Source organism: Cajanus cajan, chromosome 4, assembly GCF_000230855.2.
Source record: "Cajanus cajan strain Asha chromosome 4, NIPB_CcT2T_4, whole genome shotgun sequence".
NCBI classification, from domain to species: domain Eukaryota; kingdom Viridiplantae; phylum Streptophyta; class Magnoliopsida; order Fabales; family Fabaceae; genus Cajanus; species Cajanus cajan.
Window position 1 is genome coordinate 55,289,741 of NC_138520.1, and position 24,052 is coordinate 55,313,792.

The 24,052-nt window shown below is 33.3% G+C and overlaps 2 long non-coding RNA genes across 5 annotated transcripts; one reads left to right on the top strand and one right to left on the bottom strand.

Moving 5' to 3' along the window:
* Positions 1-13,712: 13,712 nt before the first annotated feature.
* On the top strand, positions 13,713-18,822 carry LOC109813780 (uncharacterized). Of its 4 annotated transcripts, none has more exons than XR_014433144.1 (5): positions 13,713-14,342; positions 14,508-14,594; positions 14,668-14,779; positions 15,419-15,488; positions 15,966-16,760. It is a non-coding gene; the product is annotated as an uncharacterized LOC109813780 (long non-coding RNA). The 4 variants fall into 4 exon arrangements; XR_014433143.1 differs by having other exon boundaries at positions 13,717-14,342; positions 14,449-14,594; XR_002241029.3 differs by lacking the exon at positions 15,966-16,760 and adding an exon at positions 16,767-18,551 and having other exon boundaries at positions 13,721-14,342; positions 14,449-14,594.
* Positions 18,823-22,300: 3,478 nt separating this feature from the next.
* Positions 22,301-23,947, bottom strand: LOC145956850 (uncharacterized). Its single transcript, XR_014433145.1, has 2 exons — positions 22,689-23,947; positions 22,301-22,612 (listed from the first exon to the last, which is right to left on the bottom strand). It is a non-coding gene; the product is annotated as an uncharacterized LOC145956850 (long non-coding RNA).
* Between the last annotated feature and the right edge of the window lie 105 nt (positions 23,948-24,052).

The window sequence follows — 24,052 nt, forward strand, 5'->3', positions numbered from 1 at the left end:
AAAATGTATGACAACCCATATACGTTTGTTCTGGTTGCAGCCCATATACGTTTTCAAAAGCTATAATGTGGAACCCCATGACATAATATCAAAATAAATAATATTCATGATATGTTACAGAGAAAATAGCTTGCTTGATCCTGTTGAGTAGGTGCCTAAACAGGCATAAAAATCTCAAATTCACATTTTCTCTAACACAACTTAAAATTTAACTTGATGCTATTGATTCTAACTTGAAATATAATCAGACTTCTTTTTCTTTCTCTCTTGTCTTTTAGGTCCATAATCAAAATACCAACAAAACAATAATAACATAATAGTATATGTATGCCTCATTGTAGCTTATCTAAGATTAGATATGCAGGTAAAGATATAATCAGAAAAAATAGATATCCATGTGCATGGAAAAATCTTCATCATATGACCAAAGAATATGTGCAAATTGATGTGTGATGGTACTTAGGGCACTGTCAAGTTCTAACACCTATGGAACCTTCTTTGTTGTATACGTACTTGTAGGATGGTACATGTGCACGTGGGAATGTCAAGTGTTACTTAAGGCCTAATAGTCTTTTGTTGCATACAAGTTACATATTATACCATATTTTCTAAAATCAGAAAAAAGTTTTGTGAAGTTTAATTAGTCCATATGATACAATCATTACCAACATCTTTTTGGTCTCCTAAAGGATGATTAAGTTAACAATTTGGTTGCTTTAATGTAGGATTAAACTAGTAATGCTAGCTGTTCTCTCCTTTTTGGTAGTGCACCAACTAAGGGGCATTCCACATTCAACTCTCTTCTTGCCCTCTATTTGAATTTATCTGTAGCCCACTCTCCATGTCTGTCTCCATCCATTGACTAACAAAAGTGACGAAAGCCGAAATGTGAGGACCAAAAGCACCATTCCGCTGAAGTGGTGATAGGTACCACGGAAAATTTGATACCAACGAAAAAGATTTAGCAGCTTTCTCACCTAATTCTACACAGTGATAGCTCTTTTTACAGGACCTAGTTAACCTTGTCTAAATTTTCACAAATACATTAATTACTCCATAAAGTGCAAGAAATCAATCATGCATTAAAATGAAAGACAAACAGAGATAGGTGATTAAATAGATAGACATCCCAATAACAACAAACACATACTCCTCTCCCTTGTTTATGCTTTGTTCAGTCACTCCTCTCCCCGCATTCACACTTTCACATGCTATCAAATCCTAGCTAGCTCTTAACAAACGAAAATGTGGTTTAAAATAAGGTATGCAATCAATAAACGAGACACATATCTAACCAACATCTTACCTCTAGCCAACATCTGCTTTTACATTTTTCAGATTACAAGCATTTTCTTCTATCTCATTGAGTTGGTACTTCAAATCTACATTCAAAAGCACACAAAAAATGAAGTGTTGTGCGGTGAGAAAAATTAGGAAAAGGAGAGAAAACAAAAACCCTAACAGATGTTATGCGGAACAAGAAAAGGAGAGAAATGTTGTGGATGTGGCACGGGGAGGTGATGAGGAAAAGCTGAGAGAAGTGTTACTTACTTGAGAAAAAGTGTGCGGTGAGCGGTGTGCGGAGGTTACGTTTACGGAGGTGATTTACTTGAGAAGTGTTGTGCAGTATTACGGTGATGATGCAAGTAGTACAGTGAAGGAAGACGGAAATGTGTGTTTACGTTTACGGAGGATTCAAAAATATTTTCAGTTTTTAAATTAATAAAAATAATCATAAATAAGAAAATTTGCAGGAAATACTACTCACCAAAAAAACAAATTACTTGCGAATTTATATTTAAAACAAAATTTGTAGGAAAATAAAAAAATTCCTACAAATTTTTTTTAGAAATTTTTATTTGCAACAAAAAATTCATATAATTAATATTTTTGTAGTAAAATTTGCAAGAATTTTCTACGAATTTAAAATTACAAAAATATTTGCAATAATTTATTGGAGATTTATATTTGCAAGAATTTTTGCAATAATTTCCTACAAATATTTTTTCGCATGAAAATCCTTGGGTAAATGGCATATTTCTAGTAGTGAAGGTGGTTTTATTCTGTAGGTTTAATATAAGAGAAATCAAGACAAAGAGAAAAGAAAAAAGAATTGAAGTTGGGAAAGATTCATTGAAGAAAGATGTTTATCTCCATTAACTCAAAAAGATGGCCAGATTAAAAGAGCTCAAGTCATTTGACAAAATATGGGAATCACATTCTATCGAGAAAAGGCATAAGCCATTTCAAAGAGCATAACGCCTTTAGCACTAACAAGAGAAAACCCTCAAGAGCTTATTTTGTACATTAAGTGACTCTTGATGATTATATATGTGATGATATCTTCTTTTACATATTTTGGTTTTGTTTTCTTGCTTAAAGTATTTAGGTGTTGATTACCCATAATATGATTTTTGATTTAGAACTTGATTGAAAAAAAAGTTATCTAGATCAAGACTTGAAATGAACCATCTAATGATCCAAGTTGTTAAGAATAAAGCTTAGATCATTAGTTTAAGAGAAGAATGTCTTAATGCAAGTTTTTCATTTACAACATGGAAGGAATTGGTGTTTTTAGAGTGTGGAAGAAAATATGCACAAAGTTTTGATGATGCCAAAGCATTGAAGAAAATAAAGGTCAAGCTAAAGCAAGCTGATCAAGAAGCAAGATCTCAAGTAATAACTAGATAAGTCTTGACTTCTTAGCTTAGTATGTAAAATGAACTTTTACAATTTGCAAATTTCACTTGGCCATTAAAATAAGGATTTCAAGAAAACCTAAACTTAATCTTTTTGAATATAAGAATAAGTTGTTTGAAAACAAAGCAAAAAGAGTATTCAAAAGCTTAAACAAAAACATTTTTAACTGAAAAATAGAAGCTTTCTATATCTTAAGTTTTCATAACCCAAATCAGGTGATATGTGTCTGGTAATCGATTACCACTTGATGTAATCGATTACCAGAGAAATAAAACTTCTTTGTGCAAAGTTCAAATGTTAAAATGCTCTCTGGTAATCGATTACCAGTCATTATAATCGATTACCAGAAGATAAAATTTCAAAATTTGAATTTAAATTATACAACGTTTCAAAAATTTTGAACTTAAATCGTTATAATCGATTACAAAGTCTTGTAATCGATTACTAGAGCCTATTTTCTGAAAAATTATAGAAAGTTACAATTCTTCATGAAAAGACATAACCTAAGAAATAATTGTTTATAAATACCTATAATTTTTCAGAGAAAGGTGACGAACTCTATTGGGAAAATCATTTTACAAAAACTATTTGGCCAAAGTCATTTGCAAAATCTCTAAAGAGTTCTTTAAGATCATGAAAGTGTAATATCTACTCTTCAAAGAGAGTCATTCTGTAAAAACTCAATTGATCATTGGATCTATAAAGGAGAAAGGTTTTTTCTCCCTGTTGGTATTTAAATCTCAACACAAGGAAAGGGAGTTCCGACATGTTGGAGGATTCAAGTCTTGTAAGGTTTACAAGAGTAGTGGAAATATCAAGTGGGAGACTTGAGGACTGGATGTAGGCAGGATTGGCCGAACCAGTATAAAATCAAGTTTGCAATTCTTCTTCCCTACACTTTTATTTATTTGTTATTTAATTGTGTTTGAGTTGTTCTACATCATCAATCTTTACAAACAAATTTGTCTAAGGAAATAAATTGATAAGAAAGTAATTGGAAAAGTTTTTACAAGAGAAAAATTTAGAAAACTTAATTCACCCCCCCTCTTAAGTTATACGAGGCTAAGTGACTAACAAGTGGTATCAAGAGCAGTTTTCTTGTATAAGGCTTAAAAGCTTCAAGAATTGAAATGGCCTCAACAAATTTTCTATTTTCCGAAGGAAACTCCATTAATAGACCTCCAATATTCAATGGTGAAGGGTATCATTATTGGAAATCTAGGATGTAAATTTTTATAGAAGCCATAGATTTAAACATATGGGATTCTGTTGAAAATGGTCCTTTCATTCCCACTAATGTAGTAGGTCATGAAATAAAAGATTTACCCAAAGATCAATGGAGTGATAATGATAGAAGAAAAGTTCAATACAATTTGAAAGCCAAAAATATAATTACTTCTGCATTAGGAATAGATGAATACTTCAAAATTTCAAATTGTAAAAATGCAAAAGAAATGTGGGACACATTAAAAATAACACATGAAGGCACAAATGATGTTAAAAGATCTAGGAGAAACACTCTCAACCATGAATATGAATTATTTAGAATGAATCAAAATGAAATTATTTAAGACATGCAAAAGAGATTTACACATATAATCAATCATCTTGCATCCCTAGGAAAAGTGTTTCCTAATGAAGTTCTTATTAACAAAGTTTTGAGATGTTTGAGTAGAGAATGGCAACCGAAAGTGACTGCAATTGCTGAATCAAAAGATGTAACAACCATGTCTCTTGCATCTCTATTTGGAAAACTTCAAGAGCATGAAATGGAATTGATGAGACTAAGTCAAAATGAAGATAGTGACAAAAATAATAAAAGTATAGCACTTAAAGCATCTTCATCCTCTTATGAAGAAAATGAAAAAAATGACAACATTGAGGAAGATGATGATGATGACGAAGATTTCAATATCTTTGTAAAAAGATTCAACAAATTCCTAAGGAATAGAGGAAATAGAAGAAAATTCAATTTCAACATAAAGAAGAAAGGAGAAGAATCTTCTTCAACCTCAAGATGCTATGAATGCAATCAACCGGGTCACTTAAAATTAGAATGTCCAATCTACAAAAAGAAGATGGAGAAGTCACACAACAAAAACTTCAAGAATAAGAAAAACAAGAAAGCATATATCAGTTGGGAAGAAAATGATATGAACTCTACAAGTGACTCTGAAAATGAAGTTGTAAATTTGGGACTCATGGCCAAAGATTACGAAAGAGAAGAAGAGGTAACATCTTCTAACAATGATATCTCAATTTCATTTGATGAACTTCAAGATGCATTCAATGATTTGTAGAAAGAATCCTTTAAACTTGCAAAATTAGTATCATCATATAAGAAAAGAATTTCAAACTTGGAAAAAGAGATTTCAAAATTAAATAATGAATTAGATGATCTTAAAACCGAAATTAGGATAATAAATTCTAAAGAAGAAAATCAAGAGATTAAAAATAAGTTAGAAACAAATAAAATAAATCATCCATGTTCAACTTGCAATAAATTTCAAGAAGAAATTAGTAACCTAAGAAACACTCTTGAAAATTTTACTGGTGGAAGAAATAACTTAGACATAATATTAGGAAAACATAGATGTGTATTCGATAAGGTAGGATTAGGATATAATCCTCAAAGATTACAAAATAAATACGAAAATTTCTTTATACTCTCACAAGTTACTAGTTTTCCATTAACAACATGTTTTTATTGTGGCAAGAAAGGTCATAATTCATTAACATGCTATATTAGAAAGAATTTTAGCAATCTCAAGAATATGGTTTGGATTCCTAAAGGTTCTTTTGTTAATACTAACAATAAGGACCCAAAGAAAACTTGGGTACCAAAATCAATCCATTCTTTGTCTTGAAGGATTCCAAAGACCAAACTTGGTACATTCATAGTGAATGTTCTAAGCACATGATAGGAGATAATTTAAATTTGAGAAAAATAAACTTTGTGATGCATGAAAATAGAGGAATCAATTCATGTTATATTTGATGAAACTAACCTTGTTTGTCCAAGAAAAGATATTATTGATGATATTGTAAGAAAAAAAGCTAGACTAGTTGCTAAAGGATATAATCAAGAGGAAGGCATAGATTATGAAGAAACATATGCACTTGTAGCAAGACTAGAAACCATTAGAATGTTAATAGCCTATGCATCAATAATGAATTTCAAACTATATTAAATGAATTTCAAAAGTGCATTTCTAAATGATTTTATTCAAGAAGAAGTATATGTTGAACAACCTTCTAGATTTGAAAACTCATAATTTCCAAACCATGTCTTTAAGTTGAAAAAGGTTGTATATGGATTAAAACAAACTCCTAGGGAATGGTATGAAAGACTAAGTAAATTTCTTTTGGAAAAAGAATTTACAAGAGGAAAGGTTGATAAAATATTAATTTATCAAAAGAAAAATGAATGATATTCTTATAGTGCAAATTTATGTTGATGATTTATTTTTGGAGCTAATAATGATCACTTGTGCAAAGAGTTTTCTAATGATATGCAAAGTGAATTTGAAATGTCCATAATGGTAAAACTAAATTTTTTTTTCTTGGACTACAAATAAGGCAAATCAAAATTGAATTTTTTTAAAAAAAAATCAAAGCAAATATTGGAAGAAATTACATAAAAGATTTGGAATGGAAAATGCTAAACCAATGGCCACACCCATGACCATTACTTGCTACTTGGACAAAGATGAAGGTGGTAAATCCATCCATTTAAATACAGAGGCATGATCGGATCCCTTCTCTATTTATCTACAAGTAGGCCTGAGATCATGTTTAGCTTGGTTAACATTGGTTAATATTTTGGCTTGCTCTTTACCTTCGGATAAATTTGTTATTATATTGTTTTTGATGTTGCCAAAGGGGGAAAGAAAAGATAAGGATCACAAAAGGAAAAAGATAAACATTTATCTTAATGCTCTATTTGGCTTTTTGATGTTGCCAAAGGGGGAGAGATAATACCGCAAAAGAAAAGAAAATGTTTTTTTTTTTCTAACATTACTTTGGGCTAAGTTTGACTAAAATATTTTGACAAAAATATTCTTTAATGCCCAACTTGACACTTATGTTTTAAAATATAAACATTGATCTCTACAATCTTTTTCAAAACATAAGTACAACTCCTTTTATAAAATAAAAGTAACTTCAATCAATGCTTTACTAAGGGGGAGTTTAAGGGGGAGTTATCGAAATACATTGTTTTATTTTCTTTCCCTTTACAGTGAATTGTCATCATAAAAAAAGGGGAGAATGTGGAAGAAAATATGCACAAAGTTTTGATGATGCCAAAGCATTGAACAAAATAAAGGTCAAGCTAAAGCAAGCTGATCATGAAACAAGATCTCAAGTAGTAACTAGATAAGTCTTGACTGCTTAGCTTAGTAAGTAAAATGAACATTTAGAATTTGCAAATTTCACTTGGCCATTAAAATAAGGATTTCAAGAAAACCTAAACTTAATCTTTTTGAATATGAGAATAAGTTGTTTGAAAACAAAGCAAAAAAAGTATTCAAAAGATTAAAAAAAAATATTTTTAACTAGAAAATAAAAGCTTTCTATATCTTAAGTTTTCATAACCCAAATCAGGTGATATGTGTCTGGTAATCGATTACCACTTGATGTAATTGATTACCAGAGAAATAAAACTTCTTTGTGCAAAGTTCAAATGTTAAAATGTTCTCTGGTAATCGATTACCAGTCATTGTAATCGACTACCAGAAGATAAAATTTCAAAATTTGAATTTAAATTATACAACGTTTCAAGCATTTTGAACTTAAACCGTTGTAATCGATTACCAAGTCTTGTAATCGATTACCAGAGCCTATTTTCTGAAAAATTATAGAAAGTTACAACTCTTCATGAAAAGACATAACCTAAGAAATAATTGTTTATAAATACCTATTTGAGAAAGGTGACGAACTCTATTGTGAAAATCATTTTACAAAAACTACTTGGCCAAAGTCATTTGCAAAATCTCTAAAGAGTTCTTTAAGATCATGAAAGTGTAATATATACTCTTTGTAATATCCCAAAATTTTCTACCAATACTACAAATAATTATTATTTATTTTTGTATTTATGAAGATTATTTCCTTATAATTATTTTGATTAATTAAATGAGTTTGATTGAATTTTTAAAGGTTTTTATTAATAATCATTTGTGAAAATTATTTTGTATAATATTATTAATTATGATATTTTAATTTTGTTATAATTATTATTTAAAGAAAATCATGTTTTAAATTGTATTGATATGTTATTTTAATTTGATATATATATATATATATAAGTATTTATTTATTTATTATTTAAAAAATTCTAGATTTTGATGGTCCCGGAACGGGCCGTTCCACTTTGGGAACGGGCCATTCCAATTCGAGCAAACATAGGAAAAATTTCAACCCAGAACGGGCCGTTCCAATTTGGGAACGGGCCGTTCCGGATGAGGTTTTAGAGAACAAGTATTGACCCTAGAACGGGCCGTTCTGGTTTTGGAACGGGCCGTTCTGGGAGAGGTTTTTGCACATGTTTTATTTTTCCAGAACGGGCCGTTCCGGATTCAGAACGGACCGTTCTGGCCACGACCTGATGCTTATAAATAGAACGTTTTTCACTCTCTAAAACTCATTTTTTCATTTTCTAATCTTCTTCCTCCTTTCTCTCTGAAGACGAAAGGGAACCTAGAGGGGGCAACCAACAAGATTCGGCTCCTGCTTATCGGGGTAAGGGGGGAGTGAGAAACCTCGCTCTGGGTGTGGGATTGTATGCTGGGTAGTGGGATTGGCCCCCAATCCTGTGTTTGTTGCATTTTTTGTATGCTTATGTATGAGGGATTTTTCCCAATTGTATCTGTTTTGCCTATTGTTTTCTTATATGTAATTAATTGTATGAATTGAGATTTCTATGGGTTCCTATGGGAAACCCTAAGGGAATGCATTGATAATTGTAAAAGGCAAATTTTAAATGTTTTCTGTTTTACCTTCTGAGTTTTCTGTTGTGTTTCTTGATATTTGCTGAGTGTAAATATGTATATAATCTTGAAAATAAACAAGTTTTGATATGAATTAGAGTGCTTTGTGGGTTCCTGTGGGAACCCTATGAGAAACAGGCAAAATATGAATGTTTTCTGTTTTGCTTTCTGATTGTTCTGATGTATTCCTTGTTGAATGAGATGTATAAATATGTGTTTATTTTTGAAAATAGATCAGTTTTGATATGATTTTGAGTGCTCTGTAGACACTATGTGAATATGATGAGATGATGTGAAAAGTGATAATGAGACATGATAATGTGATATGGGAATGAGAAATGATAATGTGATATGAGAATACATAGAGTCTTGATTGACATGCATCATTTGCATAAGTGTTTTAAGGGTACGATATGGAATACACCACCAGAGAAGGCCCCCTAGTGTAAAAGCTTTGGGGATTAGTCCTTGGGGATAGCTCGGTTTGGAAGTCCCAGTCTCGCCCATTGTGTGCATGGGATGTATCTTGCGCGGCTTAGCTATCCCGACGAGACTCTGGTAGTATATCCTTCTAGTGAGAGTGCGCAGAGGGTGTGACCCGGCATGTACTCCTAGACTACTCTTCGTGTATTGCTAGCGGCAATATGCCATGTGATGTTTTACTGGCGCCACATGCATGATAATATGTAGTCCGTGTCCATACTTATGCATTTTAATGTTATATGATAAAGTGATGGTTTATGTCTTGGATGAGTGTGATGTTATTATTAACTTATCTATGTTATACTTGTTTTATTTGTGTTTGGCTATTCGACATACATTTCTACACTGTGAGCTAGAGTGAGATGTTTCTCACTCCCTTTTCTCGTGTTGTTTTTCTTTGACTATTATACAGGTGATCATCAGCGTGAGGCTGAGGATGTTGGTGATGAAGCTTAGGCTTCTATGTTGGATTTTGCTCTGATAGGACATGTGACATCGGGACAAAGATAGGATTAGTTTAAGATGTTCTTATTAAATTATTTTGGAAAATTCAGTTTTATTTCTTTGTAATTTTATTGGCATGTTATTTGGATTAAGTTTATGAATGTGAACTCTTTACCCTTACGTGGTTGGAAATTTTATTTTTATTGATTTTTTTTATATAACTACTGTATATGTATGTTGGGGTAGAGGGTGTCACACTCTTCCAAGAGAGTCATTCTGTAAAACCTCAATTGATCATTGGACTTGTAAAGGAGAAGGGGTTTTTCTCCTTGTTGGTATTTAAATCTCAACACAAGGAAAAGGAATTCCGAGGTGTTGGAGGATTCAAGTTTTTTAAGGTTTACAAGAGTAGTGGAAATCTCAAGTGGGAGACTTGAGGACTGGATGTAGGCAGGATTGGCCAAACCAGTATAAAATCAAGTTTGCAATTCTTCTTCCCTACACTTTTATTTATTTGTTATTTAATTGTGTTTGAGTTGTTCTATATCATCAATCTTTACATACAAATTTTTCTAAGGAAATAAATTGATAAGAAAGTAATTGGAAAAGTTTTTACAAGAGGAAAATTTAGAAAACTTAATTCACCCCCCCTCTTAAGTTATACGAGGCTAAGTGACTAACATAGAGAAGAAACTTATAATATTTCATCAAGGAATTGGTATTGAGTGAATTTAATCTTCAAAAATATTGTAAAAAAAAATGGCTAACATGTTATAAGATCAAATTTACAAAAGTGTATAATGAGTGAAACTCAATCTCAAGATTTTGAATATGAATTTCTCTATTGCTTAAATAGTTGTTTGTTAATTTCCTAAAGTTTATAATGAGTGAAGTTTTAGTTTAATGAATCAAATAATGAACATTTATGAATACATTGTATTTTTTTCTTACTTAAATTAATCAAAAATCAATCAATCATTAAGCCTAGTTCTTGTGCAGATGGCCTTACTCATCACTGTTACAAGTTGATTCTAGTTCACTTGTCACGAGATCAACAATGTGCTAGTAGTGTTTCTTTTTGATGGAAATATGAAATGTATCAAATTATATATGTTTTAATGTAAGAATGTCAACTTGTAAAAACTCCTCGTGAGGCATAAACTTAGTCACTACAAAAAAAAAAATTCTATTTAGTGGGGGTTATTTTACGAAGGTTTGAAAAAACCCCTCAAATTAACATGAATTGTGGCATGCTTGAGGAACACTTAAAATTGTGAAAACAATGGTGGTTTTTATCATTTTTTGAGGAGGTTTATGCCCTCCTAAATTAAGATACATTTTTCCCTAAAAACTTTTCACCACTTCTCTCTTTTACTTTTCCCCCACAATTTTTTTCACCCAATCCCTCCTTCAATTTTCACCACGTTTTCCTCTTACTCACTCCGCTCCTCTCATCCGTGCGCATCGCTCCTCCCACTTTCTCCCATTCTCTTCTCTAGACGAAGATGTTAGGGCCAATCTCCCACCTTTTCGCATTGTCAAAGACAATCATGACTAGTTGCTCAACCCTCTTTCTCGCCCTCGCTTCTGGAATTTTAGTACGATTCAATGTTGTGGCTGTTTCCTCTTCCTTTCCTTGCCTTTTGTCATGCCTTGTGATAATTACATGAAATATTGTCATTATCAATTTACCTATTTTTTCTTCTTTTTTTTTAGCTTTTAGTTTCACGGTAACATTAGCACAAAGATAGTAAAAGAAGTTTGAGTACATCGTGGGAACTGCAAGGGAAGTATCGTAAAAGGTAAGGATCCCTAATAACTTTAATGAAATCTTTAAATTGATTGGATCCTTGTATGAATGTTGCTCTTGGTGAATAACTTTAATGAAATCTTTAAATTAATTACTTTTTATGCAATTTCATCCATTAAAGAGAGAATGTTTGGCAATTGTTGTAGCAGGGTTCGTGGTTGGTTGAAAAGATATTGAAAATGGTTATTTGTCTGATTGTCTATTTTTATGAGTGGTGTGTGAATGGTGAAAATAAGTAGGGTAATTTAGTAGCCCTGGCTTAAAAGGAAATTGTGATTACTGTCTCTCCCATTCATGTCTATCACTATTTAAGTAAGACACAAGAAGGTATAAAAATAAGCACCCATAAAATTAGTGTCTTATACTTATGTATGGCACTATAAATGAAGCAACTATCAAAACAAATATTCTGAAGATCCCTTGAAGAACTTAAGAATACAATCATGCAAACATTTAAACCAAAAATTCCAAAGTCCTTGAAGAGATTCAAACAAGCTCTCTAGAAATTGTCAACAAAAAAGCAGGTCCAATTATAAGAAAGATGAAAATAAGAGCAGTACCATTGGACAATCATTAAGAAGAGATATAATTAAACAAATAGAAGGATTGAATATCTTTAATTAGATTATTAAACGAAAAAAATAGCCAGAAAACAGAACTCAATAGTAAGTAAAATTGGATAATGATAGTCCAATGTTGATACAAATTTGAAATTGCAGATGTTATAGGCTACGAAAGAATTTAGTTTCTATTCAGAAAATTCTTGTTTGCTTTAGTCTTTATCTACTACTGTTCAGGATCTATTTGGTAGGCTGCAATCCCTAGTGGATTTGGTCATACCATTTGTGGCTACCATGGTTTATTTCTCCATTAAAAACTTAGGGAGAGCTTTGGTACAATCATAAGCTTGCTGCTTGGTGACTTGGAGGTTTAAACCTTATAAAATGCTTGCAACGGTGTAGTTATAGTAATTAAAAACTATAGTAATTAGCAAATTAACACTAAATTTCAATTGGTCACGTCATTGCAAATAAAGGGTCACGTCACCTAACACTCTTTTTGTAACAGACCGATTTTCACAGATTGTACGAGGGCTCAAAGCGCAATAGGGGTGATTTAGTAGCCCAAAACGGGCCGTTCCCAAATTGGAATGGGTCGTTCCAAACTACTAAAACGAGGGTGATTTAGTATCAAAGAATGGGTTATTCCCAGATTGGAACGGGTCGTTCCAAAATACTAAAAGTGCCTACAAATCTTAGTTTGGAACGTGGCATTCCAAATTACCAAAAAGGCTTGTCACCCTAGTTAGGAACGGGACGTTCTGGTTTAAGAACGGGACGTTCCAAATATGGCCGTTATGGGTTAAATGCAACCCCAGAACGGGCCGTTCTGGTTTGAGAACGGGCCGTTGTAGTTTGAGAACAGATCATTCTAGATGTGAAATTTTAGATATGACGAAGATTCCAGAACGGGCCGTTCCAAATTTGAAACGAGTCGTTCCGACCACTCCTGATGCCTATAAATAGAGCGCTCTAACACTCTCAAAAAGCACACCTTTCAGTTCTGACTTTTTTCAGTTCTGACTTTTTTCTTCTTCTACACGCTCTGAAGACCGAGGGGAACCTAGAGGGGGAGACCAACCATATCTTGCTTTAGTTTCAGCTGCTACTTATCGAGGTACGGGAGGAAAGGATATTATTTGTATGCAAAGTTACATGAGGTAATTGGGTAGAGAAAGAGTCCTTAGAATTATGAGTAATTTTATAATTGTTTCTGTTTAAAGAATTGATGATCCCATTAGATTATGTATGTATTGAGGATTAGAAATATATAATTAATTTGTAAAAATGATGATCTGGGAGAGAGAACGAAATTGTAGAAAAGTGCCTGCGAGTTAGGTTTTGGAAAAATTGGGGGTTTTACTATTTAAGTTAAGATTATATTAAATTGATGATTCAATTGAGTGTTATAATAATTTATAAATGTTATTGTTATATTATATGGTAAAAATTGGATGATCTAGATGTGAATTCATGGTGAATTGCTTGAGGGGTATGTTAACCACCATTTTGTTGAACTTATCTATTGTGTATCACTACTACAAAAACACTGTTTAACATCGCTATATTTACATCGATTTTAGTAGAACCGATGTAAATCATAAACGCGATGGCAAACCTGTAAATAAATAGAAAATGCATACATATTTACATCGGTTGGGAGGAGAAACGATGTAAATATGAGCAATTCTACATCGGTTTTATGATTGACCGATGTAGAAATGGAATCAGAAAGTTATTCTACATCGGTTTTGCTTATGATCGATGTAGAAATGAGAATCTCATATGTGCCCCGCGAATACCCTAGGTTAAAGCATACCCTTTCACTCAGCAACGTCCTAGCCTCCGCGGGCAACGACGGAGAGCGAACCCTCTTCTCTTCATCTGGTGAAGCGCCTTCTATCTTCCCCTTCCTCCTCCTCTTTCACTCACACTCACCAACTTGTTACTATCACAACACGCATCCTCGCCGGCGCCAACATGCACCGCCAACTCCACCACCTCCACCACCTCCTCCTCTCCTCTCACCCCAACCACATGGCCCACTCTTCCATCACTTCCATGGTCCGGGTCCTTCTTCTTTGTCTCCGTCTTCGTCGTCCCCAAAATGGTCGTGCAAGGTCTGCACTTTCTTAAACCCTTACAACAACCCCTCTTGCCAGGTTTGTGGCACTCGCTACCTCTCCAATCTCAAAGACTTGGACAACGCTAGTGAACACGATTCTTTTGTTGGCTATGTTTTCTTCCCTCTTCGACCCTGCAACAAGAGAAAGGCCATCGACGACCACGATTCTTTTTAGAGGGTGAATCTGAAGCTCAAGCTATCCTAAAAGGCTACCGATATCACCGGTGATGGTGAGAGAGCGTGTTTCTATCATTCTATGCCTTTTATCGGTTATTTTATAATTTCTGCATTATTTTTTTTTTAATTTTTTTTATGAACAACTTTAATACGTGGCAGAGGATACTGATTTAGGAAAAGATTTTAGTTCGTTTAAGATATTGAGTTACAATGTTTAGTTCCGGGAAGACTTGGAGTTGCACAAGAGGATGAAGGCTATTGGCGACTTTGTTCAATTGCATTCTCCTGATTTAATTTGTTTCCAGGTTTTACTCTTTCTTCTTTGTTGCGGTTTTGAATATATGTGGCTTTGTCTAATGTGGACTGCTACTGCTTCAGGAAGTTACTCCCAATATATATGACATTTTCAAGCAATCCACATGGTGGGGGTGTATATCGTTGTTCTGTTTCTTCTAAGATGTCTTATTCAAGACCCTACTTTTGTATGCTGGTTAGTTTCATATCTTTCACCCTTTGCACTGGATTTGAACCCAATGATATATATACCTTTATGGTGCATTTATTTTGATAATGTGGTTTTTGTTTCAAATTTAATATCCTTCACCATTTCAGGTGTGATTGGCACATGTGTTGTTTTTTCTGCTAACATGTAATGTAGTTTGTTTTGTTCGCTAGAGTCTTTAGAAAATAGGACCACATTTGTTCATGCTCACATTGTTGATAACTCTATGCTTTAATGGATCTGTTTGTTTAATTTTTTTTTCCTATAAAAGCATTCCTTTTTAATAGAATAAGCACTTTTTATATATTTTTTAAATATCATTTATTTATTGATTTTTCCCTCTTATATGGGTTTAGTTTATCTATTGATTGATTTATTTATTGCTGATGTGATTCTTCATTTTTGTTTTCCTTGATTCCTATTTTCCTTTCTTATTGCAAGTACTAGTTATGTCTTGAAGACTTGGTGCTTATTTGGATTTGTGTACTTTGGGGCCAAAAAGTTTTATTTTCTTTTTGCTCAGTTCTTAAATAGCCTTTTAAGAAGTTCCCGTAAAAATGATTACCAAACATGCCCTTATACTCTTAACATGATATATGATAGCTTATGCTTTTGTGTTCTGTGCAGGCTGCGGTCGGAAATAAATCTTCCAATTATGAGAGAATTGGTTCCTCATTATCTCCAGGATTCAGGACGGGTATGTGTAACTGTCTGCCTATGCATGTAAATTAACTTGCATGTATTCTTCACCCTTTTCTCTTTGAGTACTATGAACCAATGGGTATGTTTGGATGGTGGATGGGAAGGTTTACTTAAAACTTTTCTCTTGTTTAAGAGTTCTACAAAATGGTGAAGTAAATGAAAGATATTCATGTAATCATTCAAATCCCTGTTTATAACATTTAAGTTGTTGCAATTTTTGAGGATATTAAATATTCCAAGACACGGAACAAAACTTATTAGGATGCTGCTTCATGCATCAGTGAACTTATGATATGGTTGTCTAATTATTGTAAATTTGTAATGATGGTTACTGGTCTTGTAATTGTAATGTTATGCATAATAGTATTGTACTGCAGTTGGCTTTATGCGGCTCTGGATTAGTTTCTGTTATTATATTTATGAATTTGGAACATAAAGTCATTTTATATTTTGGTTTCTTATTTTATGATAGGAGAGATTGGATTATTTGGAAGATGGGAAAATTGTCTTCAGATTGCGTTTAAGGCTATGTTCTTCTTTATACGCTATCAATGAACGCATTAGAGATTTCTTTCTTGAATATGATCGGCACACTCTTCGAACAATGAAGAAAACCTCACTATCTAAGCATATCATGTACCAATGGAGACCGGGAAAGAAAAAAACATAAATAACTAGTGGTTTTTTTGTCAATAAAAATATTTAATAGAATTGATTTGTTTTGTTCCATTTGGTTCCACCTTTTACAGTCCATGTTCTGTTGTTATTTTCATAAAATGAATCAAGCATAGGATTAGGATAGAACATGTGTTATGTTCTCTTCTATACACACATGCCAAATGCTACCTTAGTTTTATATCTAGCATGCCTTCTCACGCCAAAGGGCTTGAAGCTTGGATAATGCTTATGCCTACTCTTTATTTGCTGAAACTCAACCTAGTTGGAATGGAATTGGCAGTCTTAGATAAATTTCAACGACAAAATATTAAACTGTAAATGGAGTTTTCATTTCATTCAGCCCACCAAAAACAGAATACAGAGGGAGCATTTATAGTAGCTACCCTTGTTGGCACAGCTGTAAAAAGTTGATTACAAAAATAACAAACTGTGGCAGCTAGCATAACAAACCTAGAATATTCTGTTGTTATAGCATAATGAAAAAGTAATATTTTTCATATTACACTTTATTACCCCCCTTAAACTCAAGGTGGAGGTTTGTCAGAAAAACTCTTCACATTGAGTTTGCCTCTAATTAGTTCAAATCTGGTTGTAGAAAGGAGCTTGGTTAGCACATCTGCCCATTGATCCAAAGCTGGAATGTGATAAATCAGAAGTTGCTTGGATAAAACCTTTTCTTGAACAAAAAAGACATCAGTTTCCATATTTTTAGTTTGATTGTGAAAGACAGGATTGTGAGCAAAAGCTATTGCAATTTGGTCATCATAGAGCACGAGAGGTGTAGAAAAAAGAACCTGAAGTAAGATAATGATAGCAGTGGGTATTTTAGTGTATGATCATGAAAACAGCTTTGTGATGTAATGTACCTAGGTGACAAGTTTTATCATTGTTGAGTAGATTAAGAGAACAAAGTAACTAGCTTTTATAAGTGACTCTTCCATCATTACACCAAAATGCATTGATGATGATGTGGGTTGAATATACTAAAATTGTGTTAATACTTGTGTATAATCTTGAACCACTTAAAGGAGGGTCTAATTTTTGAAACTTGATGTTTCTTAATTTTCACTTCTCATGTTGATCACTTCGTGAGGCATCTATGAATGTTTCTATTCTATTTTGTATTTGGTCAAGATAATAATGTAGATCGTGCTGAATTTTTCTATATATGGTAATATTTGGTTAAGATAATAATTTTGATAGTGCTTAATTTTGCTATGGTAATGAAGATATTTCGTGATACTGTGGTTTTAAGTAATTCTATTTATACATGCCATGCCTCTGCTGATGTGCTCTATTATTGATTAACATATAGTTCCATGCTTTTGACTTCCGCGCTACAACAAGAAACGAGCCTTTTTTGCAACTTTTTCACTGCCTGTATGTGTATTTGTTGATTGTAAGTTTGGGTAGGAAAGCTTCCAGCTACAGAATTCCATCTTCCTTTTTGTTAAGATGGCCAGTATTTATTGGGTCTTACGTCTTGCACACTGACTTGTATTTAACTTAAAAATAAGCATGATTTTTTTAAAAAAAAATGCAATCTACATCGGTTCTCAAGAAAATCGATGTAGATTTATGCTTAAATTTGCATCGGTTTGTCAGAACCGATGTAAAAATGTATACATTTTCTACGTCGCTCTATTCTACATCGGTTCTAGAACCGATGTAGATGACTTTAGAGAACCAATATAGAATATGCATCTTGTAGTAGTGTATATGTGATATGGAATTGAGTTATGAGATGAAATGTTGTATTGAATGTTAATATGATGTGATTGTGGTTCCTTACACATATGACTAGAGATAACACGACCTTGGGTAAGTGATGCTACAAGGATGGCGTGACCCTAGCATAGTGTGGGATGAGTGAGGCAATTGACACGTATCACTTATGTCTAGAGTGGCACGACCTTGGGCAGGAGATGCTACAGGGGTGGCGTGACCATTGACATAGTGTTAATTGCAAGATTTGTGTTCGTTATTAATGTAATGTAATTGTGATTTCTCACACTAATGACCAGGGATGGCATGACCCTTGGGTAAGTGATGTTATAGGGATGGCGTGACCCTGACATAGTGTGGGATGAGTGAAGCAATTAACACGTATCACTTATGTCTAGAGTGGCACGACCTAGGGCAAGAGATGCTACAGGGATGGCGTGACCATTGGCATAGTGTTAATTGCAAGATTTGTGATGGATTGATGTGATTGTGAAATTGTGATGTAAAGTTGATGCATGATTGATAGATTTATGATATGTAGAAATTATTGTAAATATTTCATTATGTAATGAGTTATGATAAAATTACATTGTGGTGTGTTTGTATGTGCTTTACATATAGATGTTTTCTTTTCTCACCGTACAATTTATGGATATTTTAGGTGAGGAAGATCCGGCTATGAGTGACATCTAGAATGCCAACAGTTAAATTGTGAGTGTGCTCTAATATTGTGACATCGGAGCAGAGAATTCTAGGATATGAATTTTTATGTATTTGGAGTTGTAGCTTTTCTTTTGAAAACAATTTGTAAACTCTTATGCTTATTTTCCAATTTTTATTTTTAATTATTTTGGATATTGAAGAACAATTATGAAGGTTTTATGTGAACCCTTTTACCAATGTTGAAAATTTTATTTTTTAGCTTATTTACATTGTTACAATATATGTGTTGGGGTAGTAAGGGTGTTACTAAATCACCCTCGTTTTAGTAGTTTGGAACGACCCGTTCCAATTTGGGAACGACCCGTTCTGGGCTACTAAATCACCCCTATTGCGCTTTGGGCCCTTGTACAATTTGTGAAAATCGGGCTGTTACACTTTTTCTCTCTTTGTGTGTGTGTTTGTGTATGTGTATGCATCTGTATCTGTGTTTGTGTTAAGAAGAGCATTATCCATTAAAGTTAGAAACAATCATCACCCAATGATGTGGGTGTGCGTGCCTTTGTGTATGTTTGTCCTTGTATGTATGTATGTGTCTATATGTCGTGTACACGTGCATGTACATGTCTATGTGTTGAGAAGAGCATTTGCCATTGGAGTTAGCAACAATCATCGCCTGATGATGGGTGTTTTGTGCTAAGTGAAGATGTCAAGTTTACTCACCATTCTTTTAACATCTTTTGAGGACTTATTGCCATTTTTTTCTCTATTTTGTATCCACTCATAGTTCGAGAACAAAGCGCAAGATTCAATTTATTTTGTTTTTCAATGGAGAATCAATTTAGGAATGAATGTAGAACTTCATGCATCACAATCTTTAGGGGTGAGCATCAATTGGTTACAAATGGTTTAAGACCAAAAAAATTCAAAATGACACAATCCAATGGAGTAAAAATGGAAACTGTTTTTGTTCGTTATTGTTCTTAAGTGAATCAGGTATACGTTGCTTAGGTGTTAGGTTAAACAAGTGTCTGTGAATTTTTATTCAAAACACCAGTGTCTTAGAGTGTTAAAGATTGTGAATCACAACATGTAAAAGAAGAAAATTTCATCTTTTTTAGAGTTTATACCAAACTAGGATAAGATTCATTGGGGAGGGCACAATGGCTAACCAAAATGAGAACCTTTAGAGAGATTGTAAAAAGATATTTTTATGACGAGGATGTTATGTTTGATGTAATGCACACAACATAGAGTGTGGAATGGTGGCAAAGTAGTAAATATGGCAAAACTTTTTTAGGAAGGTGTTGTTGACTCACCCATCATAGAAATTTTTTTTCTATGTCAACGAGTCAACACCAATCATAAAATGTGTTGGGCAGGGTCAACTTTGTAGTTGACCCCAACCTTTCTATGAAGGATGTAAGACACGCGGCATAAAAAGAACTTTTTATGGCAGGTAAAACAACACCTAACATAAAAGTGTTTTAAAATTTCAGAAAATACAATCCACGTCATTTTTCAACTTCAGACTCTTATTTATTGTTCTGTCTCATTTCCCTTTTCTTTGTGACATCCTTACTACCCCAACACATATATATTGCAATAATGTAAATAAACTAAAGAATAAATTTTTAAACGGTAAAAGGGTTCACATAAAACCTTCATAATCGTTCTTCAATAATCAAAATAATTGAAAATAAACTTGGAAAGTTAAACTTAAGAGTTTACAAATTGTTTTCAAAATAATAAGTACAACTCTAAATACATATAAAAATTTATATCCTAGAATCCTCTACCCCGATGTCACAATACCAGAACACACCCATAATTCAATTGTTGGCATTCTAGATGCTACTCAGAGCCGGATCTTCCTCACCTAAAACATCCACAAATTATACGGTGAGAAAAGAAAACTTCTATATGTAAAGCACACACAAACACACCACAATGTAATCTCTTCATAACTCATTACATAATGAAATATTTACAATCATTTCTACATATCATAATTTTATCAATCATGCATCAACTTTACATCACAATTTCACAATCACACCAATTCATCACAAATCTTACAATTAACACTATGCCAAAACCACGCCACATCTGACATAAGTGATACGAGTTAATTTCCTCACTCATCCCACACTATGCCAAGGTCACGCCGTCCTTGTAGCATCACTTACCCAAGGGTCATGCCATCCCTGGTCATTAGTGTGAGGAACCACAATCACATCACAATCCACACAAATCTTACAATTAACCCTATGCCAAAGCCATGCCACAACTGACATAAGTGATACGTGTTAATTGCCTCACTCATTCCCACACTATGCCAAGGTCACGCCGTCCTTGTAGCATCACTTACCCAAGGGTCGTGTCATCCCTGGTCATTAGTGTGAGGAACCACAATCACATCACAATCCACACAAATCTTACAATTAACCCTATGCCAAGGCCACGCCACAACTGACATAAGTGATACGTGTTAATTGCCTCACTCATCCCACACTATGCCAAGGTCACGTCCTCCTTGTAGCATCACTGACCCAAGGGTCGTGCCATCCCTGGTCATTAGTGTGAGGAACCATAATCACATCATATTCACATTCAACACAACATCCCATCTCATAACTCAAATTACATATCACATACAGATAAGTCTCACTACTAGAAGGATTCACTAGTACAAAAGAAGTGTACTACGTCGGATATTTTGAGCTTTTTACGTCAGAAAACATACCGACGTAAAAGCGGGAGATGTAAATTTTATGTCGGATGTGAAAAACTGACATAAATTTACGTCGGACATTACGACATCCGACGTAAAAAAGTAGGAAAAAAAAAACATAAAAATTCCAGCAGAACGGCCTGTTTTGCTTGCTGAACAAGCCATTCAGCTTCGTATAACAACCTAAGAGAAAACGCCCACTACCTGTACAAATAGAACAACCAAAAAATCAAATAAAACAGATAGCCAGAGTAGCAATGCGAAGTAGAAAAGTGCTAAAGAAACGATTAAGTAACAAAGGAGAGGGAGAAAGTTTAGAGAGAAAAAAATGAAAAGTGACGAAGAGTGAATGCGCGCGGTGTGCCTCGCGCTCTCTTATTCAAATTTGCGTCATTTTTTACGTCGGACCTAGTAGGGTCCGACGTAAAAAATTTCACAAAAATTACAAAAATGCCACCGCATTTTTTTACGTCGGATTTTTGTATTTCTGACATAAAAGGGGTGACGTAATATGCTGATTTTCTACAAGTGATTGTATTCTGTCGGTTATTTTGCCATATCTACATTGGTTTTAAAATCGACTTAGATAAGGCTGTCGTAGATGAATGAACATATCTATGTCGGTTACGTAAAAACCGACTTAGATGTATTTATACATCTAAGTCAGTTTTAAAAACCGACTTAGATGTATCTATAAATTTAAGTCGGTTTTCACAAAACTGTCTTGGATGTGCACATACATCTAAGTCAGTTTTTATCAAAACTGACTTAGATGTATATATGCACATCTAAGACGATTTTTATTCAAAAATGACTTAGATGTATATATGCACATCTAAGACAGTTTTTATTCAAAACCGACTTAGATGTGCATATATACATCTAAGTCAATTTTTGCGTAGAACCGTTGTAGATTGTATTTTTTTAACCAGGTTAATTTTTAAAATAAAACTGATTCAATTATAAATAACTTGCAAAAACTGATTTAATTATCCAATGAGAAACCAACAGAGACCAATTTGGGATCATTATCATTATAGAAATGGTTGAATTACATCATTATATAATATATATAATACTAAAGAAACAATATACTTGGAAACCAAGAGAGGCTAATCTAGTATCCATAAAGAAGAGTTTTTCTCTTACAAGGAGAAGAGAAGATCAAAAAAATTAGGTCACATTACATTAGACATGCATTGGGTAGCCTAATACTGAAACCATATTCATCTATTTCTAAATTTTTCTAAAAAAAAATTTCCCCAATGAATCTGAATGTCTTCCAATTTGGTTTCCCCCAATGGTGTAGCATCTTCAAAAAGCTGCAACGTATATACATCATATATTAGTTACATCATAAAAAGCAATAAAAGAAATTAACAATATTTTTAAATGTACCTCACTCCAACCATTTGTTACTCCCCCTTCAATTATTTCTGACATCCAATTCATGACATAATATCCACATTCATATTGTCCTTGTTGTTTATGACTCTAAAATGAACACCAAATAAAGTAGTATACATAGTTTTGTTTAAGGTAATAAAAGAATTTGTTAGGCACATTGACTTTAATTACGAACCACTTACTTACCATGGGGTAAATCCATTCTAAGTTCTTTGACAGTGCAATAGATATACCACTCATGACATTATACACAACCATAACACTAAAGAAAATAAAATGAACGTAAGTTACATAATTAAAATTTTATAATAAAGAGCATAAAAGTAAAAAAACGTATTACAAATTAAAGTTTACCTTTTAACTAAATGTTTGACATGTATAGTGGGCTTATGATGCAATGAACAAAACCATACAACATTCCCTTTTTCCTCTTTTTAATCCGGTATCTGCTCCTTAATTACATGTTTAATTGTGCCACCTAGTTGCATTTCCATTTAATATTTGTCTTTTTTTTTACCTATTGAGCCCAAACATGCAAAGCTCTACACAGGTGGACCTATAATTAAGCCCAAACGAATCCGTGAGTTTGGAACCAAAATTTGGACGTGATGAACCACGTCATTTTACCCAAAACACATAAGCTTAAAGGGACTTTGACTTGAGATCTTGTTGTTTCCAATAACAATTGTTCTTAAAATATTCTCATAAAACAACTTGATACACCAATCATTTGATCTTCTTCATAAGCTTGCTCAACAAATTTATCTTCCTGGGCATTTTTCAAGAGATTTTTGAAAAAGAAAAGATTGTTCAATTCTGCTGTGTGAGTAGCCTTGTCTGATTTTGTGATTTTATCTAATGAGATAAGTGCTATGATGCATCACGCTCGGAGGTAAAATGAATAACCTTTGAGAGTCCAAGATACTTTGGGTAACCAGTATAGAAACTAATGTTATAACAAAAATTCCTAGAAAACAACTATACAGAAAATCAGATAAGGCAAAATTGTCCCAAGAATAATGCATTAGGGAATGGTGTCATGAGCCCATAATAACACAACTATTGTTGGAATTATGCAAACCAGGCTACCATAGTAATTCCCTACTGTACTTCATTATTAATATACACAGATTTGAAATTAGCTTCCACAGATTTATGGGCATGATTGAATTTGTTTAAATCAAATTGCTATAATTATCTTATACTATCAATATGACTAAAAAAATTCTGCAATTTCCAGAAAGTTGACTCTGGCCGTTAAGCATCATTAGCATGAATTCATACTTACAAGTTAAACGGAGATGACTGATCGTTCAATCGAAAAATGTTGGATCTTCCATTACACAAAGTAAATT